This window comes from Sesamum indicum, linkage group LG1, assembly GCF_026168435.1.
Source record: "Sesamum indicum cultivar Baizhima isolate 11 linkage group LG1, ASM2616843v1, whole genome shotgun sequence".
NCBI lineage: Eukaryota > Viridiplantae > Streptophyta > Magnoliopsida > Lamiales > Pedaliaceae > Sesamum > Sesamum indicum.
This window is the reverse complement of record NC_142657.1, coordinates 4,580,502-4,595,777: the sequence shown is the minus strand read 5'-3', so window position 1 is coordinate 4,595,777 and position 15,276 is coordinate 4,580,502. Positions and strand designations below refer to the sequence as shown.

The window sequence follows — 15,276 nt, the reverse complement described above, 5'->3', positions numbered from 1 at the left end:
ACGAAAGGCGAAAATACGATAAAGTAGATACATGATTTCGAGAGTAATCAAACAACAAAAACTCAGACAATGACAGAACGACTTATGATTGAGTGATAGATTGATTAGCCGTAACACAATTTTTACGGATAATTAATTACATTTTTCTTTCATCAAGTTCGGGTAACTATACATAAATTTTTTGTAGATTGATAAATATAATGTTTGTTTCATCTAATAAATATATCTCTCTATTAGTCAAAATTTACTGATATTAATAAAAGAAAGGACAAAAATTCATATTTATTTCCAATTGACTTATTACTAATTTATATCAGGCCAAATAAATATTTTTATAATCAAATTATACTTATACATCTTCATATATTAATGCATGTGAGGAGGTATATATAGTTAGAAAAAATATTTTACCTGCAGTATGTCAGTATCAAGTCAAACGGGATAAATATAAATTTTTATTCAATTTTTTGTTAATGTCAACAAATTCATTGAATTTTAACTAATAAAAAGACCTATTTGTTATATGAAAGCAAATTTCAAATATATTAAATATAATTTTTTAAATTATAAAAAAATTACATTTAATTACATCAAATATCATCAAACACAACGGTAGTTATGCAAAAATTTCATTGGAAAAACACATGAATACGTTCTGGTTGCCTCTTAAAGTTGGAAGGTCACGGGCACCGACAGCATTCACCTGTCAAAATCATGTCAAAAGATATGAAGCAAAGGTCCTCCAAATTATGTTCTCCACAACCATTTTTATTAATTTTACCTTGCAACTAGAACAAACTATTTAGAAATAATATCAAAAGCTTTATCAATATTCTGTACCTTTAGAGCAAAATAACTTTAATTATTTCAAGAAAATATGACAATATTACGAGATCTCAGCAAAGCTTTTGACATTTTAAAAGGGTAAAATTACAACGAGCTCCTATGAGATTTTTTATAAAAAATTATAGAAAATTTTAAAAAGTAAGTAAAATTATAATGTATAATACACGAAGGTATTCTGGTTAATTTATCATAAAAAATGGATGAAAACTTAACAGAGACTAATGAAAATAGACTAATTGTTGGACAGATATTAAAAGTAGCTATAATAATAATTTTTGAAACGACGATGGAGTATTTATAATTATCTTAAATCTCATGAGAACTAGATGTAATTTACCCCCATATTAGAAACTATGCCCACAATTTTAATTGATCTCATTAATTCTTTTCTTTTTAATTCCTTTATTTGAGACAAATTCTCGGAACAATCACATGTAAAATACTCTGAATGTTTGCCTATATCCTTACAGAACACTAAATTCAATATATTTTTCTCTCTATCGCCAAAATCCACACATAGAAATTATATAATGAAATATAGTGCACTAGAGAACTCCTTCCCGACATTGTTTGCGGTACCTTTCTGCATTAAAAGCAAGATAAGCAGGAGTTTGACTGATTTTGGACAAGTAAGAATCAGTCATCTGTTTCATCAACTTGTAGTAAGACCTTTCTGCATGTTCAATAAGCCCGGCAATGAAGACTGTTCAATACATTTGGAGAGCGCGTGAAAGAGACTGTACATATATGAGATTAGTCAGCTCGCAACCGTTATATAAAACACGATGAATCCTTTAGCTTAAGACATCATAGTTTCTTCTTAAAACAGCTCAATCCGTAATCAAATATTTCCATAATTCCAGTTCTTTCTCTTGTTTGTATCCTCATTTTGCAATTGTCATCTGCAAATGCAAATGATTCCTCAGAAACTTATATTGTACACGTCCATGCACCAGATAGTCAACTTCTGTCTGAACAATCCCAAGATTTAGAGAGCTGGTACCGGTTGTTCCTGCCTACGACACCAGCAAGCTCAACAGAAACACCCCGGATGGTTTATTCCTACAGCAATGTGTTTTCGGGGTTCGCAGCTAAGCTAACATCGGAGGAAGTGAAAGCAATGCAAGGAAAGAAGGGATTTGTGTCTGCAAGGCCACAGCAGGTATTGCAGTTACACACGACTCACACGCCTAATTTCCTCGGTTTACACCAAAATGCAGGGCTTTGGAAAGACTCCAACTATGGTAAAGGAATAGTTATCGGAATTTTGGACACTGGAATATTTCCTGATCATCCTTCTTTCAGCGATGAAGGGATGCCTCCCCCACCGGCTAAGTGGAAGGGGACGTGCGAATTCAATTTCACAGCCTGCAATAACAAGATAATCGGAGCAAGACAATTCAAAACAGGCAATGGAACTCCTTTAGATCACGAAGGCCATGGCACTCACGCAGCAAGCACGGCTGCGGGTAATTTTGTGAGAGGCGCCAATGTATTTTGGCAACGCCAATGGAACAGCCGTTGGCATAGCGCCTCTGGCTCACTTGGCCATCTACAAAGTCTGCTCACTTGACTGTGCGGAGAGTGACATATTAGCGGCCATGGATACGGCCATTGAAGACGGCGTGGATATTCTGTCAATCTCCTTTGGTGGTCATCCTAGGGAACTTCATGACGACCACATTTCACTCGGTGCGTTTAGCGCAATGCAGAAGGGAATTTTTGTCAGCTGCTCTGCTGGAAATAGTGGACCTTACACTTTTACATTATCGAATGATGCCCCCTGGATTCTCACCGTTGGTGCTAGCACAATAGATAGAACCTTAAGGGCAACTGCCGTTCTAGGCAGCAAACTAGAACTTAATGGTGAGTCGGCATTCCAACCCAAGGCTTCGCTCCTGGGACAACTGCCCCTGGTTTACCCTGGAACGATTAGTAGTGATTTTTCCCAAAACTATTGCGATCCTGAGTCACTAAATAGAACTGGTGTCAAAGGTAAGATAGTTTTATGTTACGTTGAAAATGACATCAGAACTACCACAATTGAACAGGGACGTATGGTGAAAGACGCAGGTGGTGCCGCCATGATCCTCATAAACATAGGCCGGGATGGCTTTACCACGTCTGCAGACGCTCATGTTATTCCTGCTACCAACATCAACTATGAAGATGGAGAAAAGATCTTGGCCTATATGAACTCAACATCTGCTCCAACAGCAACAATTGTGTTCAAAGGAACTATAATTGGCGATAAAAGAGCTCCAACGGTGGCCGCATTTTCTTCCAGGGGCCCCAGCACTGTAAGCCGTGGAATTGTGAAGCCGGATATTATAGGCCCTGGTGTCAACATTCTTGCAGCGTGGCCTAATTCGGTCGAAAACAAAACCAACATAAGAAATACCTTTAACGTAATTTCTGGCACTTCAGTGTCTTGCCCTCACCTGAGCGGGATAGCAGCACTTATCAAAAGTGCCCACCCTGGCTGGTCTCCGGCAGCCATCAAATCAGCTATAATAACTACGTACTGCCGACATAGTCAATCTTGAAAACCAGCCGATACAGGACGAGAAGCATCTCCCTGCTGATATTTTCGCCGCAGGTGCAGGCCATGTCAATGCTGCAAAGGCGAGCGATCCAGGTCTCATTTATGACATTGAGCCACAAGACTACATTCCATACTTCTGCGGCCTGAGATACACGAGCCGGCAAGTAAGCAAAATCTTTCAAAGAAGCGTGAATTGCTCAGAAGTATCGGCCATTTCTGCTGAGCAGCTGAATTATCCTTCATTTGCAGTCAACCGGTTTGGATCATCTAATCAGACATTTACAAGGACAGTGACAAATGTTGGGGAGGATAGCTCGAGTTACACTGTTGAGGTTGTCTCACCACAAGATTTAAACGTAACTGTGAATCCACGGACGCTTAATTTCTCAAAGTTGAACCAGAAGTTGACATATGAAGTCAGTTTTAGTCTACCACCATTTGGTGGTGAAGCTGGTGCTGCTTCACAGGGATACATTCTATGGAGATCGGCTAAGCATTCAGTGAGGAGCCCTGTTGCTGCATATTACTATTGAGGGAAATATATACAGTAAAATCTCTATAAATTAATACTTTATTAATTAATAAATTCTCTAAATTAATAAAATCTTTCGGTCCCGACTTGGGTCTTTATAAAAAATCATCAAATTCGATAAGATAATAAGATAATAAATTTTCGGTAAATTCCTTTATAAATATTAGGTCCCACTAAAACTCTAAATTAATAATACATAAATATTACAATTATAAATATTATGATAATTTGCTAAAATATGAAGTCTGTAATGCTTTACGCATTTGATCATTGATGGATAATTTTGCGATACCTTTTAGATGAGAAGACGTGGTTGGGTGTTATGAATTATTTTATTTTCATATTGAGATTTATATAGTATATATTTCATTCATCATGCATGAATTTATTTAATAGTTATTTAAGTGCAATGAATTAATGTAAACATGTATGTTTAAGTAATTCCAATGAATTGATGCATGCGTCTATGAATATAATAGTTAATTATATACAATAAATTGATATTATAGATTAATATATTTAATTAGTTACAAAGAATTGATTGATGCATGAATATAATCAATGAAACATATATGAATTCATTTATTTTCAATACATATGTATTAAATTTGCTGAATTTAAAAAGTCTATCTCTTAATTAACAAAATATTAATTTATCGATAAATTAATATCTTTTTAAATTAATAAAATTTCATGGTCCCAAGGTTATTAATTCATAAAGGTTTTACTGTATATGTTAAGGGTTTGGGTTTACTCGATTAGATTTTCTATTCCGAATTTTATTTGAATCTTTTATTATACTAGGAAGGAAGGGGTAAATTGCAATTTATCTATTCGTGTTATCGAAAAAAAATAAAATCGTAATTTATCTCTATATGTTTTTTGAAAAAATAGCAATTTATTCCTTTATGTTTTTAAAATTAAAGCAATTTACCTTTTTAAGTAGGGAGGTAAATTGCTTTATTTTTTAAAATACATGAGATAAATTACTATTTATGTTTCATAAAGAGAATAATTTATCATTTTTAATATTATATGAAGATAAATTATATTAAATTTTATTAGGAAATATTACGTGCAATGCAACGTAGAAACATATGTTTAGAGGTCAATAATCACTTGTTACTTACAAAAATATTAAACTCATAATTTACTTAAAAAAAATATTTATGCATGTGCAATGCGCAAATGCCTCGGAAAAACAGAAATGGCCATAAAAAAAATTCTATATATTAATATTTTAATAAAATTTGTATAGAATAATATTTCAGTGTTTGTTGAGATTAGCTAATAATTTATTTTAGTAAAATTAAATTTTGATTTTAACTCATAGCCGAAAATATAAAGAATTACATTTAGATCCCATTAAAAATGCGAAATTACGCTTTACCGTAAAGAAATTCTAAATTATACTCACCCTTTCAAAAATACACTATTTACACCTTACTCGTTTTTTTTGGAATTTGGACAAAAATGCTGATGTCAACAAAAACAAAATTACATAAGATTTTTATTTTTATCCTTTATTTAATTTTCTCAAATACTAATTTTGTATTTATAAGAGCAAAAATATGGTGATGTTGGCCTCACTCCATATATCTTATTATATATTACTTTATAAGTATAAAAATATACATAAAAATATTAAATGAGGGCAAAATAAAAAATTTATGTGATTTTATTTTGTTTATGTGAGTATTTTACATTCAAACCCTAATGGAGTTATTTGGGTATAAATAAATAATATTCGGAAGGATTGTAAGTATAATTTCAAAAAAATTTCGATGAAAAATATAATTTCTTATTTTTAAAGGGATTTTAAATGTAGTTAACACTATATATATCGAGAGAGAGAGATATTTACTCACCCCAAAAAATACATTGTTGTGTTGGAAGAGTAGAAGTTGGAGTTAATTATTTTTTTATTATAAAAAAAAATTATTTTATTATAATTATTTTTAAATATATAACAAAAACACTCGTCATTAAATAAAGGGGAAAAAATGCAGAATTCCCCAAGTCGGGAAACAAAATCCCGACTTCAAGTCGGGATTTTGAATCCCGACTTGGAGTCGGGATTCTGAAACCCGACTCCAAGTCGGGATCCTGAATCCCGACTTGAAGTCGGGATTCTGTTTCCCAACTTGGGAATTCTGCTTATTTTTTTTTTTTCGTTTCAATTATTATTATATAATTTAATTTATATATAATTAATTTTAACAATATACTAAAATTTAAAATTAATAAAATTAACATTGCATTAACTTAAAAAATTACAATTAAGGGTACAAATGTAATAGTTATTTATTTTGTACAATTGTAAAAAATTACATTAAATGTATACAATAACAAATATCAAAAATGTCCACCCGTTCCACAATGTCGTCTGTGGCGTTGACGTCGAGGTCTTCTAACTGGCTCATTTTGCGCCTCATTTTCTTCACCAACAAACCGACTTGATGTTTCAGAACTTGACTCCACATTGTCACGATATGCACCAAATGATGGAAATGGAATTGGTGAAATATTATATCCTTGTGTATATGGTTGATTAAAACCAAGACCAAGGTCAAGAGAAAAATCTTGTGTTTGATTTGACATATATGGAGTCGATTGAAACCAATCACCTTGAGATGGTTGAGGCATATAATAATCTTGAGGCGGTTGAGGTACGTAATAATCTTGAGGTGGATATACTGTAGAAGGACCAGCTATATCCACTCCAATATCACGACGTTCAACTGAACCAGTTGACATTCGGCTAGAACTTCTTCTTTGCCTGTGGGATGTTGTGGGAGCATCATCGGATGGAGAAACAATTTGTTGTGGCTGTTGGGTTATAGCCTCCTTGATAATATGTAACCCATGTTCAAATCTATCCACTAATTGACTATATCCATCGATATTTGGTGGTCTAGATCGACATAAAGTTTCAAGGGCATTCACCTCATTTGCCTGAAAAGTGTAGAAAAATAATTAGCTTTGTGTTGTTAAAAATATATATAAAATAAAACATGTAATATTATATAATAACGTACCACAACTTGCAACATAGGTGCTTCTCCAGGTTGGTACCCGCTTTCCACACGTCTATCAGTAGATGACGACACGAAATTTCTTGTTATGTTGTAGTACCACTCCCAATAACCTCGTTCTGTTTCCCTTCTATTAGAAATGAGTGGCGTATGTACAACCGTGTCATATCGTCTTTGCCATCTATTGATGTATTGTATGTGTTGCAGAGACCAATCTGCGCCCGCATGATTTTTACGGGAAATCTGATGGAGGCTCATATCACGGGTATCCGTCGATTCTGGTACATTCTGCCTCATCCCGAATTGGCGAACAACTCGTTCGGGACGATGCATTTCAACTATTGCGTAGAATATCAACGGAATAGATGACCTCCACAACTGGGGGTTCAATTCATCGGCGTAAGCCATAATGACATCCGAGTCAATGTCATACGGCTGCCATATGAACTATAATAAAAACAAAAATATAAATTAATATAAATTTAATTCACGGTATAAATATACGAATAATATTAAAATTTAGTTACCTGATCCGCCTGCATCTCATCTCGTATGACTCGTACAGTTCCCCGAACTGTAGTGGTGAAAGTGTGCTGACAATTCCAAGTAGCACCATATGGTGCTGCTGGGAGCCAGCGATTGTTGTCCATTTGCACTTGGCCCATAAATAGCCGTTGGGCACCAAGTCCAGGACAAAGTGGCGTAATCTGTGACCACGCCCAAATCTACACGAACAATACAAATATGTGTTATTAATGAATATCAATAGCAAAAAAAAAAAAATGTGTAAGACTTTTTAAGTCAATTTTACCTGTAGCAATTGCAGTGCTCCACCAATTGCCGCTTTGCCTTTTGTGCTGGCATTGCACAATTCGCGATATAAAAATGCCAGCACAGCACTCCCCCAACTATAGTTCCTCGCGGTTTCTATATCTTCTAATTTTGAAAGATATAGTAATGAGACATAGTTACCTGAGGAATTTGGGCACATCAATCCCCCAAATAAAAGTAATGCAACGGCACGTGCGTACTGGACGACGACAGCCTGGGGAGTATTATAAGTAATTTCGACTGCCGCCAAATGAGATGTAATTGCCGATGTCTGTAATCTCGAGCCCTTCAACACATTTGCAGATTGTTATACTCCGAATGTGGTGTCTGTCACACAAGGGCTCGATAATATTGAACTTAATTACACAGAGCCCACCCACTCACATACTCCATCCACCTCCCATTTTATACCAACTTCTGCACAACACATTGCCGAGCCAGAAGACCCTATTGCGGACAGCCTGGCTAATGAATCAGATGCAGCTTCCGAACCGGATGAAGTGGATTACCCAATTCCACCTGAGGATGAAATAGAAGATGTTGACATAAATGTTGTCACCGAAAATGTTGCACAAGGTACGTCAACATCCTCTCAGCCGGTTACGGCACAACGAACTTCTCAGGAAACATTTTACCGCTCCATACCATTTTTTGAACAAACATTCCCGAAGGTACCAATGGATTCCATTGATGTACCGAACTTAAGGTATGCAAAATTTAATGACAAAAACAAAGGCAAACTTGATGTGGGAATGCTTTTCAAAAATAAAGAAGCTTTAATCGAGGCGGTGAAAGATCACTCAATACGATATGCCCGACGCGAGTATTGGGTACCTGAGAGTTCAAAGACCAAGTGGAAAGTATTGTGTAGGCATACCACCGAAGGTATATATATATATATTTTTGTCGTATATGTCTAAGCATACAAAATTATTCGACTGATTCGTGTTTATTTTTTGCAGCTATGCGGTGTAGATGGAGCTGCGAGGCATTTACAAATCAAAAATGGGAAGGTGGACAATAACAAAATACGAAGGGGACCATACATGTATATTGAATCAAATGTCCCTCGAACACGGTAATTTAGATAGAGTATATGTTGCTTCTTTATTGTTAGGACATGTAAAATGCAACCCGTCGTACGGAATCAAGCATGTCATCCAGACTGTGAAAGACCATACCGGATACGATATAGCATATCAAAAGGCATGGTACAGTTTGAAAATGGCACGTGAGATGGTTTATGGCACATGGGAGAGCTCCGTTCAAAAGCTACCCAAATACTTGGGAGCTCTCCAAAAATATAATCCAGGAACGATTGTTGAATGGCAACATAAAGCCCGCGACACATCAACCGGTGCATATGTGATAGGGTACGTATTCTGGGCGTTCAAGCCGTGCATTGAAGGGTTCCAACACTGTCGCAACCTTATCAGTGTAGATGGGACCCATCTATACACAAAGTACAAGCACAAGATGTTGATTGCTGCTGCCATGGATGGAAATCAACAGGTACTTCCTCTTGCTTTTGCTATTGTCGATGAAGAATCACTTTTATCATGGAAGTGGTTTCTTAGACAATTGAGCAGACACATTATACGAGGGCGACGGGGTATCTGCCTTATTTCTGACCGCCATGCTGGTATCACAAGAGCTGTACGTGAATGTCCGGATTTCGTGCCACCTAACGGTGTGCACCGATATTGCTTGCGGCATGTGTGTTCCAATTTCAACAGTAAATACAAAAATATTGTGTTGAAGGATCTTTGTTGGAGAGCTGGCTCTGAATATCAGATCAGAAAATTCAATCGCACTATGGAGGAGATAAAGAAACAGTCCCTCGAGGCGTTTCAGTGGTTAGATAGGATCGACAAGGAAAAATGGACAGCATCACATGACGGTGGATGGCGATGTGGAATTCTGACGACAAATATGTCGGAATGCATAAATGGAGTATTGAAAGGGGCGCGCCGCCTACCGTTGACAGCAATTGCTGATATGACGTTTCAGCGAAGTGTCCATTATTTCCGTGAGAGGTTAGCAAGAAGTACTGTAATGTTGACCAACAACCAACTGTGGACGGATTTTGCATATAAGATGTTCACATGTTGGCATCAAAATTCTGTTGAACATACCGTCACCAAATACCATCAGTTCCAACAGTCCGCCTCGATTGTTACAATACGTCACGGTGGACATGGAGTCAACACCCATGTTGTCAAAATTGCGAACCGAGAATGTTCTTGCGGCAAATGGACTCAATTTGGTATACCTTGCAGTCACGCTCAAAAGGTATGCGCTGCATTCATGATTAATGCTGCATCAATGGTGAAGGATTATTACGATATAATGACTTATAAGAATACATATTCTAAGTCATTTGAACCTGTACATTCCGAAGATTATTGGGATGTACCGGGATTTGAGTTGGTCCACGATCCTACTATTCGCATCTCTTCGCGCCCCGGTCGAAATCAAACAACACGTATTCACAACGAGATGGATTGGGCGCAAAGGCGTGCACGACAACAAGCACAACAAAGAAATTCTTCAACACAATCGGATGTGCCAGTACCGGGTAGCCAGGATTAATTGTATATTTTTTGTATTTTTTACAATTGTACAAAAATATACACTTTTACATTTATACATTTAATGTAATTTTTTACAATTGTACAAAATAAATAACTATTACATTTGTACCCTTAATTGTAATTTTTTAAGTTAATGCAATGTTAATTTTATTAATTTTGAATTTTAGTATATTGTTAAAATTAATTATATATAAATTAAATTATATAATAATAATTTAAACGAAAAAAAAAAAGGAAGAATTCCCAAGTCGGGAACCAAAATCCTGACTTCAAGTCGGGATTCAGGATCCCGACTTGGAGTCGGGTTTCAGAATCCCGACTCCAAGTCGGGATTCAAAATCCCGACTTGAAGTCGGGATTTTGTTTCCCGACTTGGGGAATTCTGCATTTTTCCCCCTTTATTTAATGACGAGTCGCGATTTCAAATCGCGACTCGTCATATTTGTGTTATTATTTTAAAAATAATTATGATAAAATAATTTTCTTTTTTTATAATAAAAAAATAATTAACTCGTAGAAGTTGCCGCTGTCTGTGAGGACTCTCTGTTGGAGCCGGATAAATTCCGACCACGAGGAGAAATTTTTGTGATGTGTGATTAAAACATATGAAAATCTATACTAATTATAAAAGCAAAGGCTCTTTTGTATCTTGAAAAGAAGTTATTAATGTATTTTTACATAATTCATAGACCTCTCTATTTCCACAAAATGAATGATTTAATTTGTAGAGGTTAAAATAGAAAGTTAGCTTATTTTGATAGTTCTCGTGCCAAAATTTTAAACTAGTCAAAATACCCTCTAATATAAGACGTTAAACCTTTACGAATTCTTCTCTTTTCACTCTCTCTAAGACCTGATATTTTACATCTTTGAACCATCTTCCCCTTTCCCATAATCCCACGTTCTCAAAACCAATTTCTCTCTCGCTCTCTCTCTCTCTCTCTACCGTTTCGCCGTACCGGTACTTGAACCCTATAATCCCACCTTATTCCTACGCAATTCACGTATTATTTTCATCACAACAGAAATGACAAACTGGTGGATTCTCCCTCTCAATCACGGTAATTCTCACAGAATTGGATCACTAATTGCTACGATTTGATCACTACCCCTTCTAAGTTTGGTACTGTTTCTTTGAAGTAATCAGCATAGCACTTGGAGCAGACGCAACGATTTTCCGCCGAGCTCATTATCTCCTTTTCTGCTTGGATTGACTTGGCATCCTCATTTTCACAGGTTCTTTTGATATGTGTCCCACTTATCTTCTTTACTTTTTGTTCATTTTGTTTCATGAATTATTATTATTATTATTTTGGATCTTTTTTTATGTATTCAGTTCAATTTTTTCGCATATATACTCTGTTTGGGGCTTGAAGGCAGAAATAATTGATTTTTGGGGGGAGAGTGTTTATTATGAATGCTCTAAATTTGTTTATGGATTCGTTGACGATTATGTCGTCCCCATTTCTTTCTACGAATCTTTCCGCTTCAGAAATCCTAAAAAGTTTTAGGACAAGAATTAGTTGGACACTTCAACATATTCTAGATTTAGCTTTGATAGTTTGGTGAAAAACAGTTTGCCAAGCGCTTTTCGGTATATTTTGATGCCTTTAAACTTCGAATTTTGTTACCATATATCTGTTTACTTGATTTTAATAGTATACTTAAATCTAAATTTATGAAAACATATTAGGAATAAGAAAACTCGCTCCTCTCGAGGCTAGAGTAGAAAGGTTTTTTGACTAAAGGCGTTAATATGATTCTCTTTTAAAGTTCTAAAGTTTTACACTCTGCATTATTGCTATTTATTGAAGTGATTGAGGATGTTTCATAATTGAATTAGTATATGTATTCTCTTTATTGTAGATGTTTCCTCTATATCAGAATGCATACACAGAAATCAACTTCATAAGCTTTATTATTGGTTCAGACTTTCTCATTGTTTGTACGTTATTATTTAAGATATTGGTCATAGTTTTTAACTTATCATGTCTGAGGATATATTCAAAATCTGCACATTTGTGAAAAGGGATAGAAAAAATGCTTATACTTTGTTGATTTTTTCAGTTAAGTGATAGTTGACCAAGAAAAGTACCAGGAGTAACTAGCTCTCCTCTAATTCTTTTGAAGTTTTATTGAGTTTCATATTTGAAAGGATCATTGTATTTTTTTATCTTTTTGTGAAAATTTAGAGTGTCATTTGCTCTAGGTTTCTTTTAACAAGTTTATTGATTTGTTAAAGGCATTGGAATAACTCAACGATAGGTTGGTAGATTTTCACGACTCCTTTAGTTTTCTTTATCTCCTATATCTATGGACGTTTTCATAATTGAGATAAAGGTTTTGATTTTTCCATGTTTCTGTTTTCATGTGAATTGAGATTTGTGTTGCACAAAAGAAAGAAATGATGGGTTCTTAAATAATTGAGATGTCTGTCTTTGTTTACACTCTGTTTATCCTCTCTAGAATTGCAATACATACCTACTCCCTCTATGTTGTAATTTGTTTGCCATGTTTTGGATGTAGATTTATCACGTTATCACAATTATTTCATTCAAATAGGATTGGTTAATCCAGTTAATTTTTATCTCTCGATTAGAGTTAGTTCTTATGCTACCCGTAATATTAATAGCACAAAAATTGAAGCCTTAAGATAATAAAAAACATACTGAAATCTTTTCATTAACAACACCTCAGAGGCGCAATGAATTTTTAGTAGATGCAGGAGGTCATTGTTGGGCGCTACACACCTTCGTATGCCCAGTAAAAGTATGTAGTGGCTGGCTAATTTTTCTTATGTTGTAATGAATACGGTCATTATGCAAAACGAACCGCACGAGAATATAACTTCATACATCTATGAATAAAGGTACTTTTTCTCTTTCTACTTTTTTTCCCTTCATCTATGGAAAAAGTACTAAAATTTTTTCCTTCTAAAATGTAGATATGGAGGCTGCTGTGATTAGGATTATCAGGCTCTGGCACTGAAAGCAGCGATGTGCTGCACTTATCTTCTATTCGTTTCCTTTGAAATTCTTTAGGATTTTACAATTTACATTGAACAATATCTAGATGTGTTTTTTGTTATTTTATATTATATCTTATATTCCAAATGGTTATACTATATTTTTAGATACTAATTTTTATGTGTAACTTGGGTTATTCCTTTAATATCAATTCATGATATATTAGTTCAATAAAAGAGTTAGAATCAAAGAATTTAAGAGTAGGTTAATCGTGCACTGAAATTAGAAATGTATAATTTATTTGTTTCGCATTTAAAATAATTGTGCTTACTCAAATTTACACTTAAAAAATTTATGCTCATAAGGATTCCGTGCAACTGCACCTAGCATATTTAAAATGGATCATATCTTTAGTGAACATATTCATTAGGAGGCTCAATCTAAGAAGAGCAACAAGGCTTGGGGTCGCCCAATATACCTGCCCCTAACAGCCCAGGAGGCTTGGCAGCCCAGAACGGAGAACGGAGGCCCAAGGCACCCCTGGGCTTGACCCATAAACATGACCCAACAACGATGACCAGCACAAGGGCCCACGCTTGGCAACCTCCTCCTCCACGTGGCATGCAACTAGCCATCCAGCCAATCGCCACATTAGACTTTGTTAATCTTAGAAATATAATTCGAACGAGGGAGGTCTCCCTGACGACTAGGATTTTCTTGGCGGCTGGGACTCCCTGCCAGTAAGGGATCTCCCCCCACAAAAGAATATTCATTTTGTGCATATCCAACTATAGATAGGGGCAATTTACTGTTTATCCAACCCCTCTAACCCCGAAGACGAAGGAAGAAAGATAGGCCCCAACAAACGGGGTGTTGGAATAGGTGACGAAAAAACCAATTAGATTGACGGTTTTGAGAACCATTCAAGTAATCTTTATTTAAGTAATATTGTCCCAATGGATATTATAAATATTCGTCTTGGGCACATGTGTTTGTTTTGCTTACCAATTACGTTAAGTTCTATTTTGACGTTGCAACAGATGCCTACAAACCATTTAATAACCCATGTAGTTGGACTGCACACTGGATGACGGCTATGACGTTGCAACAGATGCCTACAAACCATTTAATAACCAATGTAGTTGGGCTGCACACTGGATGACGGCTATGAAACTAACTTTTGAGAGTTGGTCTGGAACGTTCTAAGTCGAGGACCTCGAGACTGGGCATCGAGAGTCCTATTGGGACTTGCACTGAGTATTGCATTAATCGGATGAGTGCCGCATTTTAATTAGCGACAGACGTTGGATGTCTGTGCAATTTCATTGGGTTAGTTGACAAGGTGGTCAACTGACTGAATTGCAATTTCTGCATATGATTATTTTTACGATATTGGATATGATGGTTTTTATTATACATGGGATGTTTATTTTTATCTAACATGTTTAATTGAATTATTATGCTAGTTGGATGACAATGGATGATCACAGAGCCTTTGACCTTTTGAATGTATTTATTTATTTTATTTATGTTGGGGGGCCTGTGTGACCTTTTATTTTATCTCTCTCATTCTCTCGTTTTTTACCTTGGAATAATAAGGCTTGCTTTCCCTCCCACTATATACTCCTCTGTCTGTTGATTGCGGTTTCTTTTTAAATTGTAATGAGAGTAGAATAGGTTTTTGGTGAGGATTTTTATTTTTATAAAACAAGCCTACAGAGGAAGGAGGCAAACCCATGGAGTAAAGAGGTCCAAGGAGGAGTTACAAGGGCCATTAGTATGTTAATGGATAAATTACAATTGTAATAGCATACGACTACCGTAGACAAACCTTAGACTCACTGTGGGCTCAGTGGGCTGCATAGGTTAGGTTCGTGATCATTCAGCAGGGGTGTGCTAGGTTCATTTACATGTGATACTTTTATTT

At 35.6% G+C, this 15,276-nt stretch overlaps 1 long non-coding RNA gene and 2 pseudogenes across 3 annotated transcripts; all 3 read left to right on the top strand.

The window, feature by feature from the left end:
* The first annotated feature begins 1,660 nt into the window (after positions 1-1,660).
* LOC105157030 (subtilisin-like protease pseudogene) lies at positions 1,661-4,041 on the top strand (annotated as a pseudogene).
* Positions 4,042-8,039: 3,998 nt separating this feature from the next.
* LOC148789353 (uncharacterized) lies at positions 8,040-10,537 on the top strand (annotated as a pseudogene).
* A 646-nt stretch (positions 10,538-11,183) lies between these two features.
* LOC105156715 (uncharacterized) lies at positions 11,184-13,554 on the top strand. Of its 3 annotated transcripts, none has more exons than XR_002286851.2 (3): positions 11,206-11,444; positions 11,524-13,252; positions 13,328-13,554. It is a non-coding gene; the product is annotated as an uncharacterized LOC105156715 (long non-coding RNA). The 3 variants fall into 3 exon arrangements; XR_002286850.2 differs by having other exon boundaries at positions 11,210-11,444; positions 11,524-11,619; XR_016064295.1 differs by having other exon boundaries at positions 11,184-11,444; positions 11,524-13,554.
* Positions 13,555-15,276: the final 1,722 nt, after the last annotated feature.